This window comes from Garra rufa, chromosome 1, assembly GCF_049309525.1.
Source record: "Garra rufa chromosome 1, GarRuf1.0, whole genome shotgun sequence".
In the NCBI taxonomy this organism is placed as follows: domain Eukaryota; kingdom Metazoa; phylum Chordata; class Actinopteri; order Cypriniformes; family Cyprinidae; genus Garra; species Garra rufa.
In genome coordinates, this window is record NC_133361.1 from 88,322,167 (window position 1) to 88,341,062 (window position 18,896).

Genomic DNA, 18,896 nt, shown 5'->3' on the forward strand with positions numbered 1-18,896 from the left:
AGTGAAGTGTTAAGAGTAGGTTTTTTGAGCAGCGGGGTTACCCGGGCCTGCTTAAATGTAGTAGGGAAGGTGCCTGTGAGAAGAGATGAGTTGATGATGTGTGTGAGCGCCGGTAGGATTGTGGGAGCGATTGCTTGGAGAAAGTGCGAGGGGATAGGATCTAAAGGACATGTCGTCGGATGGCTGGAGAGGAGAAGTTTGCTAACTTCAGCCTCAGAGTGGGGACTGAAGGAGACGAGGGGAGTTCCAGATGCGGGTGTGATCAATTTTAGTTCCTGTATGTGTGGAGCTGAGAACTGATTGCTGATAGATGCAGTTTTGTCTGTGAAGAATGTGGCGAAGTCCTCAGCTGTTATAGTAGTGGTGGGAGGTGGTGGAGGGGGGCAAAGCAGTGAATTGAAAGTTTTGAAGAGGTTTCGTGTGTCTGGAGCATTGTTGATCTTATTGTGGAAGTATGAAGATTTGGCAGTGTGGACTTGGGTAGAGAATGATGACAGCAGAGACTGATACATACTCAAGTCAGACGGATCCTTAGATTTGTGCCATTTCCTCTCAGCTGCCCTAAGTTTGGAGCGCTGCTCACGAAGAACCTCGGATAACCAAGGGTTTGAGGGAGCAGCCCGTGCTGGCCTGGAGGAGAGAGGGCAAATATCATCTAGACAAGTCGTGAGAGTCGAGCACAGGGTGTCCGTTGCTGTATTAGTATCCAGGGATGAGAAGTGGGTTTGAGAGGGAAGAGAGGAGGATACTAAAGACGAAAGGCGGGAAGGTGAGAGAGAGCGTAGGTTTCGTCTAAAAGTAACAGGTAGAGGGGTTGGTGGAGCACAGGTAGCTTGATGTAGGTCTAATGTAATGAAGAAGTGGTCAGAGATGTGTAAGGGTTTGACTGCTATGTTATCTGTAGTACAGTTACGTGTATAAATGAGATCAAGTTGGTTTCCAGATTTATGAGTGTGTGTAGTGATAATGCGTTTGAGATCAAATGAAGCTAGGAGTGTATGGAAGTCAGCCGCATAGGGTTTGTCAGGGTGAATGTTAAAGTCTCCAAAGACTAGAAATGGGGTGCCATCCTCTGGAAATGAGGATAGTAGCACATCCAGCTCTTCTAGGAAAATGCCAAGTTGAGTAGGAGGACGATAAATTACCACAACATGGAGTTTGATGGGAGTTGTTATAGTCACTGAATGACATTCGAATGAGTTATAATTGCCAAGAAGAGAATGGGTTGAGTATTTCCAGTTGTTAGAAATGAGCAGTCCTCAGAATAATTCCTCAGGTGATTCCTCAGAATCAATCTGACCAATTGTAGGATTTCATCTGGGAATGAGAGCAAGCATAAAGCACTTTATTATAGTGTTTACTTTCCGTTTATCTGAGAAAAAAAAAAAAAAAAAAAAAAAACTTTCTCTTTTTTTGATGAGACTCTAGCTCTGTTTCCACGTCTGAGCCCCTTTCAGCCCAAATCGGGCATTTAGAGTCCTGCTAATATGTACTGTATCTGAAAACATCACACAAACAGTGTTTCAATTCATTGGTTTCTTATTCTCTCTTGGCTCTTATGTGGAGGCCAATAGCATCCATCTTCGGTGCACCAGTTTTCTGAGCTCACAGCTAAGCTGTCATCTTCATTCGGAAGATTCACTACAGCAAACATTGAACTGTGGAAAAAAAAATGGGTTACTCAATTTCACAAAATTGTTCACAAGCTTTCAATTGTGACATACATACCTTATAATAGAGGTCTGCGCGGAACTGCTTTTCTAGTCCCGTTCCAATTATATTTCCATGTTCCACTTTTAAGACGTATTATAGCCCTGCATTTCAGCCCGCCATAGATCAAACGCGGACTAAAAAATTATATTTTAGACATTCAATGATGATAATGCTGTCAGCAGCATTGAGCGCATCTTCAGCACAGCTGGATTCTCCGTTCCAGTAGTAGGCTAAAGCATGCCACAAAGCACCAGCAAAAGTAATTACCATGACTGTGAAACAGTAAGGAGATATTTAAATAAACTTTTTTTTTTTTGAGTCAGCTAATGATCCTCCTCATCCATCTCCTCATTGGACGCGCCTTGCATCTTTACGGATTAGCTACATAATAAAAGAGATTTTTTTTTTCGATTTGTTTTATTTCGTTAAGTGCTAATTTAAAGCTTTCTACTTATATATTGATCATGTCTGACAAAAATAACGGTTAAATATTTTCCACCAAAAAAAAATGTCACGGATCGGCCATATCCTAAAAAAGGCGTTTTAGCTTCCACTCTCCGCACAAACGATTGGATATGTGCCTAATAGCGCACATTTATATATAAATATATATATATATATATATATATATATTTTTTATTTTAGCCAATTCGTGATTTGTGAAGGCAAATTCAAACAAAGAGTAGGTCACTGTCTGCCGCCGGCTGCTTGGTCCTTGCTTTAAGAAACAGCTTACGTTTAACGAACAAAAAAATGTTTTTCCAAGAGTTTTTTGTTTTTTTTGTTTTGTTTGTTTTTTTAAACTAACTTAATAAAAAAGAAACTAAATTATAACCACCTTCCATTACATGCAAAACTGAATTATTTTAATTGCCAAAACAGTATAAGTTGTTTTGGCAAAGAGGAAAAAAGACGGGCTTGGATCAGCAGTTAACAACCACACTGTTTGTGAAAAATCAGTCTGCATAACCTTATGAAGATTTTGGCACTCCAAATGTGGCTTTGCGCTCTGGAGTAACGCTGATAAACTGATAAACAGTTGCCCATGGAAAAAAACCATCAGTACCCCCACTTTCCGCGCTTATGAGCCTTCCAAAAAATGCACGACGCAGAAAGCACTGGTCCATGAGTGCATAACAGTTTTGAGCGCAGGCTGTAGCCTACAGGTGCTCGATAGGAGTGAGTAAAGCGCAGATTTGCTGTTCAGAAAAGACGTCCGGAATGGGATATTGTTACCGCCCGTTCCCGTTCAAATTACACCAGAGTTACCAGCCGCAACCGCTTTTTTGGGAAATTTATTTCTGTAACAGCGAGAGAATGAAGAGGAAGCAAATGCAGTGTAGAAAAACGATAAATGGTAAATGATGGAAGGCGTGATGATGATGGCTGATGATGGTGGTGATGAATTCCCGGCTGAGTGACACGAGGGCTTAGACGGCTGGTGAATGATGTGTGGTGAAGCGTGTATCCAATCCAAAACAACAAGACTCCAAAGAATAATCTAACGAACACGAACTCCACAAGAAGACAAACCCACGAACATCCAACATGTAGAACTGTCAGACAGGGAAGAAGAGATTGAGGTGAGTATTTGTAGCCAGAGATGATGAGGGACACCTGGTGCAGGACTGATTGGCAGCTGCGCTGAATGAGCGTGACGCACAACATAATCACACACACACACACAGAGACATGGCCTGAGAACACGGCAGATGTGAGAACCGTGACAGTACCCCCTCTCCTAGGAACGTCCCCTGACGTTCCCAGCCTCCAGTACCTGTTGATTAAAGTCATCAATTAGAGAGTGATCCAATATGTCTCTAGCAGGAACCCAACTTCTCTCCTCCGGACCGTAACCTTCCCAGTCCACCAAGTACTGGAATCCGCGTCCCCTCCGTCTCGAGTCCAGAATACGATTGACCGAATAAGTGGGTTCCCCGTCTACGAGTCGCGGCGGTGGGGGAACTGGGGCTGGCGGATTAATGCGTGCAAAAAACACAGGTTTGATCTTGGAAACATGAAACACGGGATGAATCCTCCTGTACACTGGAGGGAGTTTAAGGCGGACTGCCACCGGACTAATGATCATGGTGACAGAAAACGGGCCAATAAATTTAGGAGCAAGTTTATTCGATACGGATCGGAGAGGAATGTTTTTAGTAGAAAGCCACACTTTAGAACCGACGACGTATACGGGAGGCCTGGACCGGTGGCGATCGGCTTTGGCCTTGGTGCGCGCTCCCACCTGGACCAGAGTCTCACGGGCTCTAGACCAGGTGCAATGACACCTCTGGACGAAGGCGTGAGCAGAGGGAACAGCGACTTCAGATTCCAGACTGGGAAAAATTGGTGGCTGGGAACCTATACTACATTCAAATGGGGATAGGCCCGTAGCTGATACTGGCAACGAATTGAGGGCGTACTCCACCATAGAAAGCTGCTGGCTCCAGGAGGAAGGATTTCTAGCGACCATACATCTTAACGTTCTCTCCAAATCTTGGTTGGCTCTCTCAGTTTGCCCATTGCTTTGAGGATGGAACCCCGAAGAGAGACTAACAGTGGCCCCCAGAAGTTTACAAAATTCTCGCCAAAATTTGGACACAAATTGGGGTCCCCTGTCAGAGACCAGAGGCGTTACCCCATGTAAGGCTGTCTTAACCTTCGACTCGACCTCCCAACTGAGAGTAGAGACAATAAGTGTCTCGGGAAAAATACCCTCGGGAGTGGACAGGCGATCGGATCGGTCAAAAATACGAGATAAAGAATCGGGTTTGATGTTTTTAGAACCCGGGCGGTACGAAAGAGTAAAGTCAAAACGTCCGAAAAAAAGTGCCCACCGAGCCTGCCTAGAGTTTAGTCTTTTAGCAGTTCTGATGTATTCTAGATTCTTATGATCGGTCCATACAATAAAAGGTACCCCCGACCCTTCCAACCAGTGGCGCCATTCCTCCAATGCTAGTTTGACTGCCAACAGCTCTCTGTTACCAATATCATAATTTGACTCAGCTGGCGACATGCGATGAGAAAAAAACGCGCAGGGATGCACCTTGTCGTCCGTGGGTGAGCGCTGGGAAAGAACCGCACCTACCCCCACCTCTGATGCGTCGACCTCTACCACAAACTGACGTGATGGATCAGGGGTGACTAGGATGGGAGCCGAAACGAAGCGGCCTTTGAGTTTGGCAAATGCAGCTTCCGCTGCATCTGACCACCTGAACGTCGTTCGGGGAGAGGTCAAGGCAGTCAGAGGTGCGGCTAGTTGGCTGAAATTGCGAATAAACCGCCGGTAAAAATTGGCAAAACCCAGAAACCTCTGTAGGGCCTTACGGGAATCTGGGGTTGGCCAATCCACCACAGCTCTAACCTTCTCGGGATCCATGCGCATACCCTCGGCCGACACGATGTACCCTAGGAAAGGAACAGACTGTGCATGAAAATCGCATTTCTCCGCCTTGACAAAAAGCCCATTCTCTAACAGCCGCTGAAGCACTCGTCTGACGTGCTGAACGTGTTCCTGGAGAGAAGAAGAAAAAATCAATATGTCGTCCAGGTAGACATATATGAACTGATCGACCATATCTCTTAGCACGTCATTGACGAGTGCCTGGAAGACCCCTGGGGAGTTGGACAAGCCGAAGGGCATGACCAAGTATTCAAAGTGCCCCCTGGGGGTGTTAAAGGCAGTCTTCCACTCATCTCCCCCCCTAATGCGGACCAAATGATAAGCGTTCCTTAAATCCAATTTCATGAAGATTGACGCTCCCTGTAATCTCTCGAAGGCTGAAGATATTAACGACAAAGGATAAGTATTCTTTACCGTAATATTGTTCAGCCCTCGGTAATCAATGCAAGGTCGCAGAGAACCGTCCTTCTTCCCCACAAAAAAGAACCCCGCCCCCGCTGGAGAAGAGGAGGGTCGTATGAACCCGGCTGCTAGAGAATCAGAAATGTATTTCTCCATAGCCTCTCTCTCAGGAACTGAAAGTGAATATAATTTGCCCTTAGGCGGAGACGTACCTGGCAGTAAATCTATAGCACAGTCAGGGACGGTGAGGAGGAAGAGAAGCAGCCCGAGACTTACTGAACACTTCCTTCAGGTCGAGGTACTCCCTGGGCACGTTACTCAGATCCGCCGCCTTCTCCTGCAACACAGAACCAGAAACAGATGGACAAGCAGACAAAAGACAGGATTCATAACATTTAACGCTCCATTCAGTAACCAACTTCAGCTGCCAATCAATCCGGGGGTTGTGTTTGATGAGCCAGGGGTGTCCCAGGACGATGGGGGCGTGAGGGGAGTCCAGAATGTAGAATGAGATGCTCTCACGATGGTTGCCAGACACCGTGAGAGTGATGGGATCCGTGATGGAGGTGATGGTGGGCAGGTTCTGGCCATTGAGGGCGTGTACGGCAATGGAGTCTGTGAGGGGCTGGAAAGGAACATGATTACGTTGTGCAAAAGAAAAATCCATAAAATTACCCTCTGCTCCCGAATCCAAAAGTGCCGTGCAGTGCTGATCCTGTTGCTGCCATCTAAGCCTAACCGGGAGGAGCGTGGAGGTGGTGTTGAACGAGGACTTGTTAGCGGAAATCCCACCCGACAGTAGCCTCTTACTTACTGCCGGGCTGGCCCTTTTACGGGGCAGTTAAACGCGAAATGACCAGCTGCCCCACAATATAGGCAGAGTCCTTGGGATCTCCGCCTCTCCTTCTCCTCCCGGGAAAGCCGAGCCCGACCCACCTGCATGGGCTCGGGATCGTGGAAAGGGCTGACCGCGTCGCTGCCGCTGGCTCGAGTTGGAAAGCCCTCCCCAGGGGGGAGCCAAGCGGGTGTCCATCGACGCTCGGCTCGGGAGAGTCGAGCATCTACCCGCAGGGCCAGGTCAATGAGGCCGTTGAGGTTGGCGGGTAGATCCAGGGCGTAGATCTCCTTCTGGACGCGGTCAGCCAACCCATGCAGGAACATGTCCCACTGCGCCTCCTCGTTCCACTGGCACTCAGCCGCCAGGGTTCGGAACTCGATGCTATAGTCTGAAACGGACCTCCCCCCCTGTCGGAGGTCCGCCAGTGTCCGCGCTGCCTCTCTGCCAGAGACAGCGCGGTCAAAAACCCGTTTCATTTCGGCGGAGAGTGCTGAGAACGAGGCACAGCAGGGATCTTGGTTCTCCCACACCGCCGTTCCCCACAGTGCCGCCCTCCCCGTCAACAGGGTGAGCGCGAACGCCACCTTGCTCTCCTCACTAGGGAATGTGCGGGGTTGGAGTGTAAAATGCATCGAACATCTAGTGAGGAAAGCGCGGCAGAAGTTCGGCTCACCTCCGTAGAGTTCTGGTGGGGGAAGGCGGGGCTCCGGCTGATGTTCCGCCCCAGATGGTCCAGACGGGGCGATCGGAGCGGGCGGGGCAGGCGGTGTGGTTGGCGCAGCGGGACTACGGAGCTGGTTGACTGCTTGGGTCAGGTCGGACACTCGTGCCACTAGGGTGTTGATGGCGGCCCCTGACGTAGCTGTGTCTCTCTCTTGAACGTCCAGCCGGGAAAAGCATTCGCGGAGTGCCTCTTCCATGGAAATCTGTTTTGTGCCTGCTGCTTCCATTTCTGGTCTGACAGTTCTGTAACAGCGAGAGAATGAGGAGGAAGCAAATGCAGTGTAGAAAAACAGAATTTATTGAATAAAGGTAAATGATGGAAGGCGTGATGATGATGGCTGATGATGGTGGTGATGAATTCCCGGCTGAGTGACACGAGGGCTTAGACGGCTGGTGAATGATGTGTGGTGATCTCCGTGGTGAAGCGTGTATCCAATCCAAAACAACAAGACTCCAAAGAATAATCCAACGAACACGAACTCCACAAGAAGACAAACCCACGAACATCCAACATGTAGAACTGTCAGACAGGGAAGAAGAGATTGAGGTGAGTATTTGTAGCCAGAGATGATGAGGGACACCTGGTGCAGGACTGATTGGCAGCTGCGCTGAATGAGCGTGACGCACAACATAATCACACACACACACACACACACACAGAGACATGGCCTGAGAACACGGCAGATGTGAGAACCGTGACAATTTCCACATCGTAAGAAATCTGGTCGGGTCCCGCAGTTCCTGTAGGACATAACTCTTTTATACAGTTTCCTTAAAAAAGGAAAAACAAATCAGTTTCAGGCCTCACATCCTACAAATGGAGTAACGGCATCCCAGCAAAGTCCTTTTTATATTGAAGTAAAACAAACTTCCGTAGCACGTTTGTGACTTGGGTGAAAAATATCTAGCTGTGATGATGGCAGGGGAAAGACAAAAAATACCTGTCTTGTTCCTGAATGTTTTGTATACAATGTAAGTTTCTCCATGTTTTTCCACCACCAGGTTTTTCACTACAACAACATACTTGTTCTTCAGTTGGACAAAGTTATTCCCAGTGGATGCCTGTACAGAGAAACATTTTTGCGTATTGCTCTTTCACATTTAGTCAATTTGGGAATGGGCCACTGTCATGTTGCATTTGTAGGGTTTTCTCTGAATGTGTTGTTCTCATAGCCTCTCTTTTTGACAGTTGCCATACAACTTGTTCTAAAGTCTGGTTTGGGTCTTTCACTTTCAATGAACTGTGTATGAAGGGAGCACATCTTACAAGATCAGACATGAACATGTTATCTGCTGAGCAGCAAATCCTCCATCATTATCCTTACTCTTGTCTTGACCCATGATCAGTTAAATCTGTTTCCTGCAGCTTGTGTTGGCTGTGGGGTTGCCAAATCCGCATTTTTTTGTATACAATTGGGCTGATTTTAAACTGTTGTGAAGAGTTGAATTTCTCCCCTGGGTTAATGACATCATTTATATAATAAAACAAGCTTAAAGTGGTTAAAGCAGGGGTACCCAGACTCGGCCCTGGAGGGCCGGTGTCCTGCATAGTTGAGCTCTAACCCTGATTAGTCAGCTAATCAAGCTCTTAAGCACAATATTAATTACTTTAATGCTGGAGCTGTATTTACTTATTTGAAATCGTCAGATGTACCTTGCTGCTTTCTCTTTAAGTTAGGCATCCAGGTGGTTCTTCCCCACTCATTTAAAAGAATAAAATAAAATAAATTAATAAAATTTCAAACTTTGTCATAGTTTTCTCATCTTTAAGTTGTTACAAACCAGTTTGAGATTCTTTGTTCTTCTGAATACAAAAGATATTTTGAGGAATGTTGGCAACAGTTTCTGGTCCCCATTGCCTCCCATAGTATGTTTTTCAATACTTAGAAAGTCAGTGAAGCCCAGCAAATGTTTCATTACCAACATTCTCTAAAACATCATATTCTGTGTTCACCAGAACAAAGTAACTAATACAGGTGTAGAACAACTTTAATTTCCAAATTTCATTGGTTAAGAAAACAAAGAATGTGAGGGGAACAAAATATTCAAATTAATAAATATTAAAATAAAAACTACACTAAAAAATAACTTAACATTGACAGGGAAAGGATATTACATTTAAGTTTAAGGCTCACTGCTACACATAATTTAGCACATTGTGAAAGGAGACCCACCCCCAGCACTCCAAGTCTCCTTATGGTCCATAATCAAACTACTGTAAATATATTGTAGAAACTTACATTTTCTGTAAAGTTTTTTTGCAACGATTTGTATTGTAAAACAATGCTATACAAATAAACTTTAATGGAATTGAATTGTAAGTAAATCAGTAACTGAAATCTAACAGCTTAATAGATAACTTGCTTATATTATAATCACATTTTAGAACAGGATATTATACTGTCTGCCAATTTTAATAAAGATGCTCTGTGTAAATGTAAATCACATTAACATTTGAAAATAAATTATTTAAACCATATTAATTAAAGATTTTTTTTATTCAGACAGTCAAAATCAACTGTACAAAACCCCAGTCAATGTAATCATTTACAGTCATTGACCGTTAATAAAAAAAAAAAAAAAATAGGCAGAAGTCTGATTTACTGTCTTTATGTTCTGGGGAGAAATTAAGATGTAATAAGATGAATACATTGTTATAAGGATTCCATTTCAGTTCATAGTTAAATCTCTCTTCTTGGTTGAGAATATCACAAATGTTATGATGTATTACATATAAATTTGGACTTTTGATAGATCTACAGTTGATCCCTTCAATGTATCCTAGGTATAGATACAGCTGTACCATTTTATACTTTTGCAATCTAAAATTATATTGATTTTAGCGAACAAGACTTTTATTTTGGTCTGGAGATGTGACGTCATAAGGCTGCTGCGCGCTCCTGCATCTGGGATTCAAACTGAAGAAAGGTGTGTGCTCTTAACAATTTAAAGTGTTTAAATCAGTACAACTTGTTTAGAGAATTGCAAATACAACTGTGAAATGAATTGTTTGCCACTGTGATGCTTCATTTAGTGACACTGTAGTCCCTATATAGCGAATCATATTTCCTAATGAAATCGGTCACTGGCTGCATCCGAAATCGCATACTTAATGAGTAGGTACTTAATTTCAATAAGTAGGTACTTAACAAACGCTAAAAGAGTAACTACTTTACAGCCAAATCTCGTTAAGTATGAATGCGATCCGCCATGATGACGTTATCATGTGATCTACGACGTTAAAACAAGAGCAACAATTTAAAAGATATGAGCGACAGGTTTAATTAATCTATTTGTATATATTATCTATTTGTATATATTATGATGTTGATCAAATTTCTCATTTTGTGGTCTTCCAGAAGAAACAGATACCTTTATGATTGTAGTACGTTTTTAGGCTATAACCCAGTTTAGTCCTTAAAGATGTTATTTTTGAAAACCTAAAATCGTAACCACTTGAATGTTTTTAATTTATTTATGTGCAAAATTGTTTATCCACACGCAAAACTGGCTTGAAATCTCCTTTGTTTTCCTCTTTTTATTGTGGCATTTCTCTTGTTTCATCCCTGAGGATTATAAATAACAAAAAACAACACATGCAATTTTAATGCATTATGATTAAATGAATATTACGAACTACATGCATTTTTTAATACGCCATATGCATGACATATTCATGACTATGCAGTCAATGTGAATACATCTCAATTCTCAGTCAAGTAATGAATTAATGCTATATTTTATTAACTGACAACAAGAAACACGAATAAATTTGTAAAAGAATAAATAAAAGTAACCTTGATGTTAAATAAATACAAGTCAAAGACACATAAAACAAAGCTTTATTCAAAGTAAAGTCATGTGCTCAACACTGCATTTACACTCGCATTTTATCCAACACAAATGCTCCTGAATTTATCAACAATATGAATGGACAAATAAAAAAGATCAGTTATGTTTAGTTACTATATGTACATGCGTTTATTTACATTCCATTCATATAAAGTAAACAGTGTTGACAACAGTGAATTCTACTGTAACAGCACACAACACTCAGATGTCTATTACGTGCTCATCTGCAATTCTTTTCGAACTTTTTCCTATCACATATTAAATAGACATTTAACAATCATCTTTAAGATGTATGTGGTTTATGTACATTCACTTTGGAGATATACGTGTGTTTACTGGATCTCCCCTGTTTGCTATACATGTACAACATGTTTTTACAGGACAATCACAAATATACTATACTGTTACACCTTAAGCGATTTAACAGTTTGTTCTATGCGATTGTGACACAAGGAACAGCGTAAGGTTACTCACTTTTGGAAACACCCTCGTTGCTGTTCTCCATCACGTTCGATGATGACGTATTGATCTCCCGTGGGCTTCTGGGATAGAAAAGTAGAAAAGTATCCCTCGATCGGCACTTCGAAATCTGGGCGGGATGCAGTAGGCATCCGGGGATCTCTCGCTTACTCTTTTGTGGTTACTCTTCTCACGTACCCATTTCGCCTACTATATAGTAGGTAAGTAGGCATATTCGAACGATACTTAGGTATACGTACACCTGAATCTCGCGAGAAAAAGTGCTTCATCCTGGTAAATCTCACCTACTCTTTTGTGGTGTTTGAGATTTCATGCATACTTTTTCTTCGCCTACTGCTTTTTGCCTACTAAATAGTATGGAAGTATGCGATTTCGGATGCAGCCAATGTCTACAAATTTCTGCTGCCTGAGGGCAACACTGCACAGTATGAGAGTTACTAGAAAGCCAAAAGCCACGACTCTGGTGGGATTCAAACCCACAACCTTTGAATGGCCTCGTCTGGCAGTCTAGAAGTCCAATGCGCTATCCATTGCGCCACAGAGCCCATAAGGGGGTAGCAAGCAGAGCCGCGTGAAGGTGTCCCCATTCTCTGTGTCCCCATTCGCCGTCCGTGTTTTGTTAAAGCACGAGCTCGGCGGTATTGTGGCGCGCAACCAAAGGCATCGCTGGGATTCGAACGCAGGATCTCCTGTTTACTAGACTAGCCTGGCAGCACGTTCGCCCTCCGGGAGGGCGATCCAGGCTTCCAGAGAAGAGGCCAAGGGTTGGCTGACCGTGCGCTGGACAGCTTTAAGGCGTTTGCCGACAACTGAGTCTGGGCGATTTGCAAAATTACCCACTCGCTGCCCTAGCTATCCCTGTTTCCGGATCGCTTTCGGAAAAGCTTGCGCTTGTTGGACTGCAAAGCCGCCCAAGGCACCGCTGGGATTTGAACCCAGGATTTCCTGTTTACGAGACAGGCGCTTTAACCAACTAAGCCACGGCGCCAAACCGCATACAAGGCTGTCGGGAGGGTGACTCAGAGGATCAAAACATCCAGAGGCGGGCCAGGTGCTGGTACGCTTAAAAGAGAATGTCTACAAATTTCTACTGCCTGAGGGCAACACTGCACAGAGTTACTAGAAAGCCAAAAGCCACGACTCTGGTGGGACTCGAACCCACAACCTTTGAATGGCCTCGTCTGGCAGTCTAGAAGTCCAATGCGCTATCCATTGCGCCACAGAGCCCATAAGGAGGTAGCAAGCAGAGCCGTGTGAAGGCTGACCTTTCGGGTCTGTGGCCGTCCAACGGTAAGAGAGCGCAGGCTCTCTCTGCAGGAAGGACAGGCCCTAGGGTCTCTGCACAATTGCGGTGTCGTTTGAAAGGCAGAGGCACTGTAAGGGCCTCAGGTCCAAGGGAGAGCAAAAAGATTCAACCTGTCATTTGCAAGGCTCCGCTGGGATTCGAACCCATGATATCCTGTTTACTAGACAGGCGCTTTAACCAACTAAGCCACGGCGCCACTCCTCTTGTTAGGCGTGGGAAGGGCGGCTCAGAGGATGCATGAATCAACACTTCGAACATCCTGCTGCCTCCACTTGATGCAAGACAGTGATTGCCATACCTCAATGAATTGGTTCTTGGGCATGTTTTGTTACCTTTTAAATATGATTGACTTTTTTTAATCAATGTACGCTGAGAACAGGAGGCCTCAAAATGGTTTCTGCTGTGCGAGGGCAACACTGTGCAGTATGGGCTTAACAAAATGGCAAAAAGCGTGACTCTGGTGAGACTCAAAACCACAACCTTTGAAAGGCATCATCTGGAATTCTAGAAGTCCAATGCACTGTCCATTGCGCCACAGAGCCGTTCAATATGCGAGGCTGGGCCACTGAGGGCTTTTCTTACAGATTTGTGCCTATCCAGCTCAGCCGAGTGGCACGCTGTGTGGGCAGAAAGACAGGTCCTCAGGTCTTTGCACAATTGAGGCACGGTTCAAAAATATACAGTGTAGTTGGGGTCTCCCATCCAACAGTGAGGCCAGAGACAGCCACCGGTGGAAAGGCAACGCTGGGATTCGAACCCAGGATCTCCTGTTTACAAGACAGGCGCTTTGATTAGCTAAGCCACGGCGCCACCTTGGTTGGATCCGTTAGCCTGGGATGCTATCCTTCAAAAGCAGGTGAGAGGGTAGTGTTGCAAGAGAAACCGCCCGCTAACCTCGAGCTTCTCTGTGTCCCCATTCGTCGTCCGTGTTTTGTTAAAGCACGAGCTCGGCGGTATTGTGGCGCGCAACCAAAGGCATCGCTGGGATTCGAACGCAGGATCTCCTGTTTACTAGACTAGCCTGGCAGCACGTTCGCCCTCCGGGAGGGTGACTCAGACGATCCAGGCTTCCAGAGAAGAGGCCAAGGGTTGGCTGACCGTGCGCTGGACAGCTTTAAGGCGTTTGCCGACAACTGAGTCTGGGCGATTTGCAAAATTACCCACTCGCTGCCCTAGCTATCCCTGTTTTTAGAAAAAAAATAAATAAAAAATAACTGTTATTGTAAACAAATCATTTAATCATAAAATAAATACAATCATTTTCACATTTAATCATTTTCACGTTCTGGCACACAAAAGATCCTTTAAAACTTGATAAACTTGAAGTGTAAAGACATGATAAAATTCATTCAATCTGTTTTCACATTTAAAATACCCATGCAGTGTTTTAATGTACAGTTCTGTTTTTCTTTTAAACAAAGTCCAAACATCTAAAACCACTTTTTCTTTTTTAGCCACATTTCTTCTTTCCCATATTGCACTTTTCATTAAACTTATCCATAAGTTTATTAACTTTTTGTTTTTTCCCTTCTTTTCCCATCCAAACATCATCACTCTGTCCCATTCCATTACATTTTCGTCCCACCCCTCTGTCAAACCTTTAACCACTTCTTTACATTTCTTTAAAAATCCCTCCAATTCTTTACAGTATAAAAACATGTGTAAAATCCATTCCACTTCTTTTTGGCACACTTTACAAACAGCAGTTTCTTCTCTTTCAATCTTATATAAAACAGAGTCAGTGAAAATCACTTTATGTCTTATAAAATAGTCTAAACATTCCAACTTTATCTCCACACATTTCCCTCTCATGTTTCTCCATATACATTCTTTCTTTAAATCTTTGAATTTTCTTTCCCAGTACTTATTTACAATCGGTTCTTTAAACAAATCATCTCTAAAAACAGCATATAAGATCCTGACAGTACAATCTTTAAACACATGCAATATAAGATCCTGACAGTACAATCTTTAAACACATGCAGATTTTCCCCCACTCTTACAGAAATGTTTTTGTCTTTTGAGTCTTCTTCTGCATTGTTAACTCTTTCAATCCATTCTTTAGGTATTGCATTCTTTATATCTTCATACTTATTTTCTAATTCCTGTACATTGTATTCTTCCTTTGCTTCCTCCATCGTGTCCACAATATATTGTGTACTTAAAAAACCTTCTTTAAATTCATATAAGACATCTCTTATTTTTGTGATACCTACTCCCATCCATTTCCTAAAAAACAGTTCTTTCCCTTGTTTTAAAACGTTTTGATTTAAAAACAAAGGTTGGTTTAAAATTGCTTCTCTTCCGCGTGGTTCATACTCAACTTTCGATAAAAACTTTCCCCATGCGCTAAACATTTCTCGGTAAAAATTTGGTAGTCCTTCAGTCATCCACATTTTAGTTTTCATCCACAATACGTCGTCTCCCATTTTAAAATCCCCACATTTGTTCAAAAAGTATTTCATTGTTTTCTTCCATTCTGTTTTATTCTCTTCGTTTAAATATTTTTTTACAACTTTCACTCTTAAAGCATTTTTCCGCTGCTCCACGTCCATTAAATTCAAACCTCCCTTTTCCACCTCTCCTAGAATCGTATTATATGCAATTCTTGGCGGTTTTCCGTCCCATAAAAAATTCATAACACATTTCTTCAGCCTCTTTTCAATCCACACCGGTATATCAGTAACATATAAAACATACCATACTTTAGATACCATTAAGACATTCCATATTAAAACCTTTCCCTTCAAGTTTAGTGCTCTCATTTTCCAAAAGTTTAACCTCCGCTCTATCTCCATTATCAGCTGATCCCACATTTCGTCTCTTGTTTTCTTTTCATTTTTCCCCATTAAAATTCCTAAAATCTTCATTTCCTCCACTTCTTTAGAATCAAAACAATCTGTTACAACCATAGCTTTGCCAAGTCTCATATACACTGTCTTATCCTCGTTTACTTTACTTCCTGATCCTCTACAGTATTCATTCAAAGCTTTCATGACCTCTTTAACACTTTCCTTCGTTTTAACTATAATTGTCGTGTCATCAGCATATTGAAAGATTTTCCCCTCTACCTCTTTATTTTCGATTTCTATTCCTATTATTCCTTTCTTCTGTTTTATTAATAGTCCCAGCGGTTCTGCCACGAGTGAATACAATAGAGCCGAAAGCGGACACCCTTGTCTAATCGATCTTGTAATTTTAAAACAATCTGTTAAAAAACCATTACACTTAATCTTTGTTAACGCACCTTTATATAAAATCTCAATCCATTTAGAAAAAATCTCTCCAAAACCAAATTCCCTTAAAACATCAAATAAATACTCATGCTCAACCCTATCAAAAGCCTTTTCAAAATCCACACTAATTATATACCCCTCTTCTTTCTTTTCTTTCATGTACCATATCATATCCCTTATACTCATTGTTATATCCGCAATGTCTCTTCCTTTGACTCCATACGCTTGGTTTGTCGTAATTATACTCGGTATTACTCCCTTTAATCTGTTTGCTAAAACCTTTGCTAAAATTTTAAGATCCGTGTTTAGCATCGTAATAGGTCTAAAATTTTTTAAATCTACTTTTTCCCCTTTTCTTTTATATATCAATTTCATTAACCCCATCCCTGTTCTTTCATTAATTTCTTCTTTTTCAAAAATCTCTTTAAAAACCCCATTTAAAATCATTGTTAAAACTCCCTTAAAACATACATAAAACTCAGCTCCCAATCCATCTATTCCTGGGCTTTTCCTTTTATTCAGTTCTCCTATTGCTCTTTCGATCTCCTCTTCTCTAATTTCTTGATCACACTCTTCTTTATCTTTCTCGTTTACTTTCGTTTTTATCAGCTTTAACAGTTTCTCTTCTTCCTCTTTTTCTACTCCTCTTGCACTAAACAAATCCTCATAGAAATACCTTATTTCCTCTAAGATCTTATCATTTGCTTCTACAATTTCTCCATTTTTTCCCCTTATTTCTTTTATTGTTTCAGCTTTTCCTCTCTTTTTTTCCAAATCAAAAAAAAACTTTGTGCATTTTTCTCCCTCTACCACATATTTTGCTTTGCTCCTAAGCCTCGCTCCTTCATATTTATTTTCTTCTATTTCTTTCAGTTTCTCTTCCATTTCTTTTATCTTTTCTATATCTTTGATATCCTTTTTCAATTCCGTTTCCATACTCTCTTTTATTTCTCTTTCTTTTAACCTTTTACACTTCTGTGTTAAACTACAATATTTTATAGAGAACTTTTTTATTAGAAATTTTACGTTTTCCCACCATATTCTTTTATCCTCTTTATACAATTTGTTTTTCATTTCTTTCTCTATAATTTCTTTAACTCTCAATACATAACCTTCATCTTTTAAAATCTGTGTATTTAAAATCCAAACTCCCGGTCCTTGTTGCTTTTTACCCCCGTCCAAGCTAAAAAATAAAAACTTATGGTCACTGAAACTGGTTTCCTCGTACTTAATCTTTTCGATAAGATTCTCCATTCTTCTTTTGCATAAAATATAGTCGATTCTAGTTTGGCATACAAAATTCCCTACTATTTGTCTCCTTGAAAATTCCTTTTTTCTTTCATTTCTTTCTCTCCAAACATCTATTATATTATTTTCTTCCATTAGAATTTTTAATTCATTCCTCCCCATATCTCCTTTAAAAACCATTCCTTCTGCCATATCTTGTTTACTAAAAACAGTATTTCTTATTCCTTGTACTTGTTTACAATATTTCTTAAAACATAAAAAAACTCTTTTTTTTCTTTTCCTTCTCCAGGTGCATGTACATTTACTAAACACAAAATTTTCCCCTCATATTTCATCTCTATCATTAAACATTTACCTATTGAATCCTTATACACAATTTTACTTTCTTTAAACACATCATCCTTCATTAAAAAAGCAACACCTCTCCCAGATCTCCCATCTCCATTGTTATATAAAACTCCTCCATCCCACCTCTTCTTAATATCAAACATCACATTTTGATTCCAGTTTGTTTCTTGTAAGGCAATAATATCTTGGTATTTGCATTTTTCTTGTACTCTCGTAAATTTACCCATATCCATCAGTCCTCTTGCATTAAAACTAACACAATTTAAAACCATTAAAAGATAAAAGAAAAATAAATAAATTAAATCACTTAAAAAAACCATATCATTAGTCCATTTCACTTGCCTCTTTTAATACTTCATATCTGTTCTTCCCTAACTCTTTGTTCATAAGACTTTTCCTTATTCCTTCTAAGTTTGGTTTTACCTTGAGTTTACGCCTTCTTCTATTTGTGATCGCTGTTCTTTTCTCTTTTCCTTCACATGTACTGTTTGAGTCCTCTTTTCCTTCCTTCACTTTTTCCAGTCTTTCAGATGAATCCACTTGTTCCAGTAGTCCTTCCTCCTGCTCCGTTTGCTCTGAATTTCCTTTATCCTCTTTATTTTGGATCTCCTTTAACTGTTCATTGTTTTCTTGTTCCTCCATCATACTCTCTGTGTTCCCATCAGTAGTTCTTTTATCTTCAATCTCTGTCACCCCTTGTAAATTATCATCGCTTGGTTTTTCCATCTCTATCGGCTCTCCATAACTTTCGTTTATTTCCTCTCCCTCCTCACTCCGTTCTGGCACAGCGTCATCTTCCCCCACCGACGCGTTGTCTCGTTCATGCACCTGCCCGTTCATATGAGTCACGTCTTGCTCAAACCAGCATTCGCATTTAGTTAAAACTTTTTGGCAATCCGGGCATCTCACCGCGTTACACTCTCTCGCAAAATGTCCTCTCTCCTCACATTTATAGCACTTAAAGTCAGGGCAGTCTTTCATGATATGTTCAGGGCTCATACACAGCCGACAGGTTTTAATCTGATGGCTGTGCATCACCCTGAAATACTGAAACCCTTCAGCTGTATCTAGCTTTGTGCTATATGGGAGAGAGGCAACCTCCTTAGGAAAACGAGACTTAATAAATCTCGTTCCATCTTCAATGGTCGTGCCCGGATACACTCGTCTTTTGATGCCCGAAATAGGGGTAACTCCCCACCCTTCCAATTTTTCTAAAATCTCTCGATCGTCTATATAAACAGGCAGGTGCATGAACGAAACAACATAGTCTCTATTTTGGAGCCTTTTAACTTCACACATCGTGTCCTTGATTTTTAATCCTTCCACCAATGCCTCCACGTCTTCCAC

The 18,896-nt window shown here is 41.8% G+C and overlaps 5 non-coding genes across 5 annotated transcripts; all 5 read right to left on the reverse strand.

Annotated features, from left to right (window-relative positions):
* Positions 1–11,866: 11,866 nt before the first annotated feature.
* trnar-ucu (transfer RNA arginine (anticodon UCU)) lies at positions 11,867–11,956 on the reverse strand. Its single transcript is given in 2 exon segments — positions 11,867–11,902; positions 11,920–11,956. It is a non-coding gene; the product is annotated as a tRNA-Arg (tRNA).
* A 369-nt stretch (positions 11,957–12,325) lies between these two features.
* Positions 12,326–12,399, reverse strand: trnat-cgu (transfer RNA threonine (anticodon CGU)). The gene has a single exon. It is a non-coding gene; the product is annotated as a tRNA-Thr (tRNA).
* A 149-nt stretch (positions 12,400–12,548) lies between these two features.
* Positions 12,549–12,638, reverse strand: trnar-ucu (transfer RNA arginine (anticodon UCU)). The gene is given in 2 exon segments: positions 12,549–12,584; positions 12,602–12,638. It is a non-coding gene; the product is annotated as a tRNA-Arg (tRNA).
* A 201-nt stretch (positions 12,639–12,839) lies between these two features.
* trnat-agu (transfer RNA threonine (anticodon AGU)) lies at positions 12,840–12,913 on the reverse strand. The gene has a single exon. It is a non-coding gene; the product is annotated as a tRNA-Thr (tRNA).
* Positions 12,914–13,453: 540 nt separating this feature from the next.
* On the reverse strand, positions 13,454–13,527 carry trnat-ugu (transfer RNA threonine (anticodon UGU)). Its single transcript has one exon. It is a non-coding gene; the product is annotated as a tRNA-Thr (tRNA).
* Positions 13,528–18,896: the final 5,369 nt, after the last annotated feature.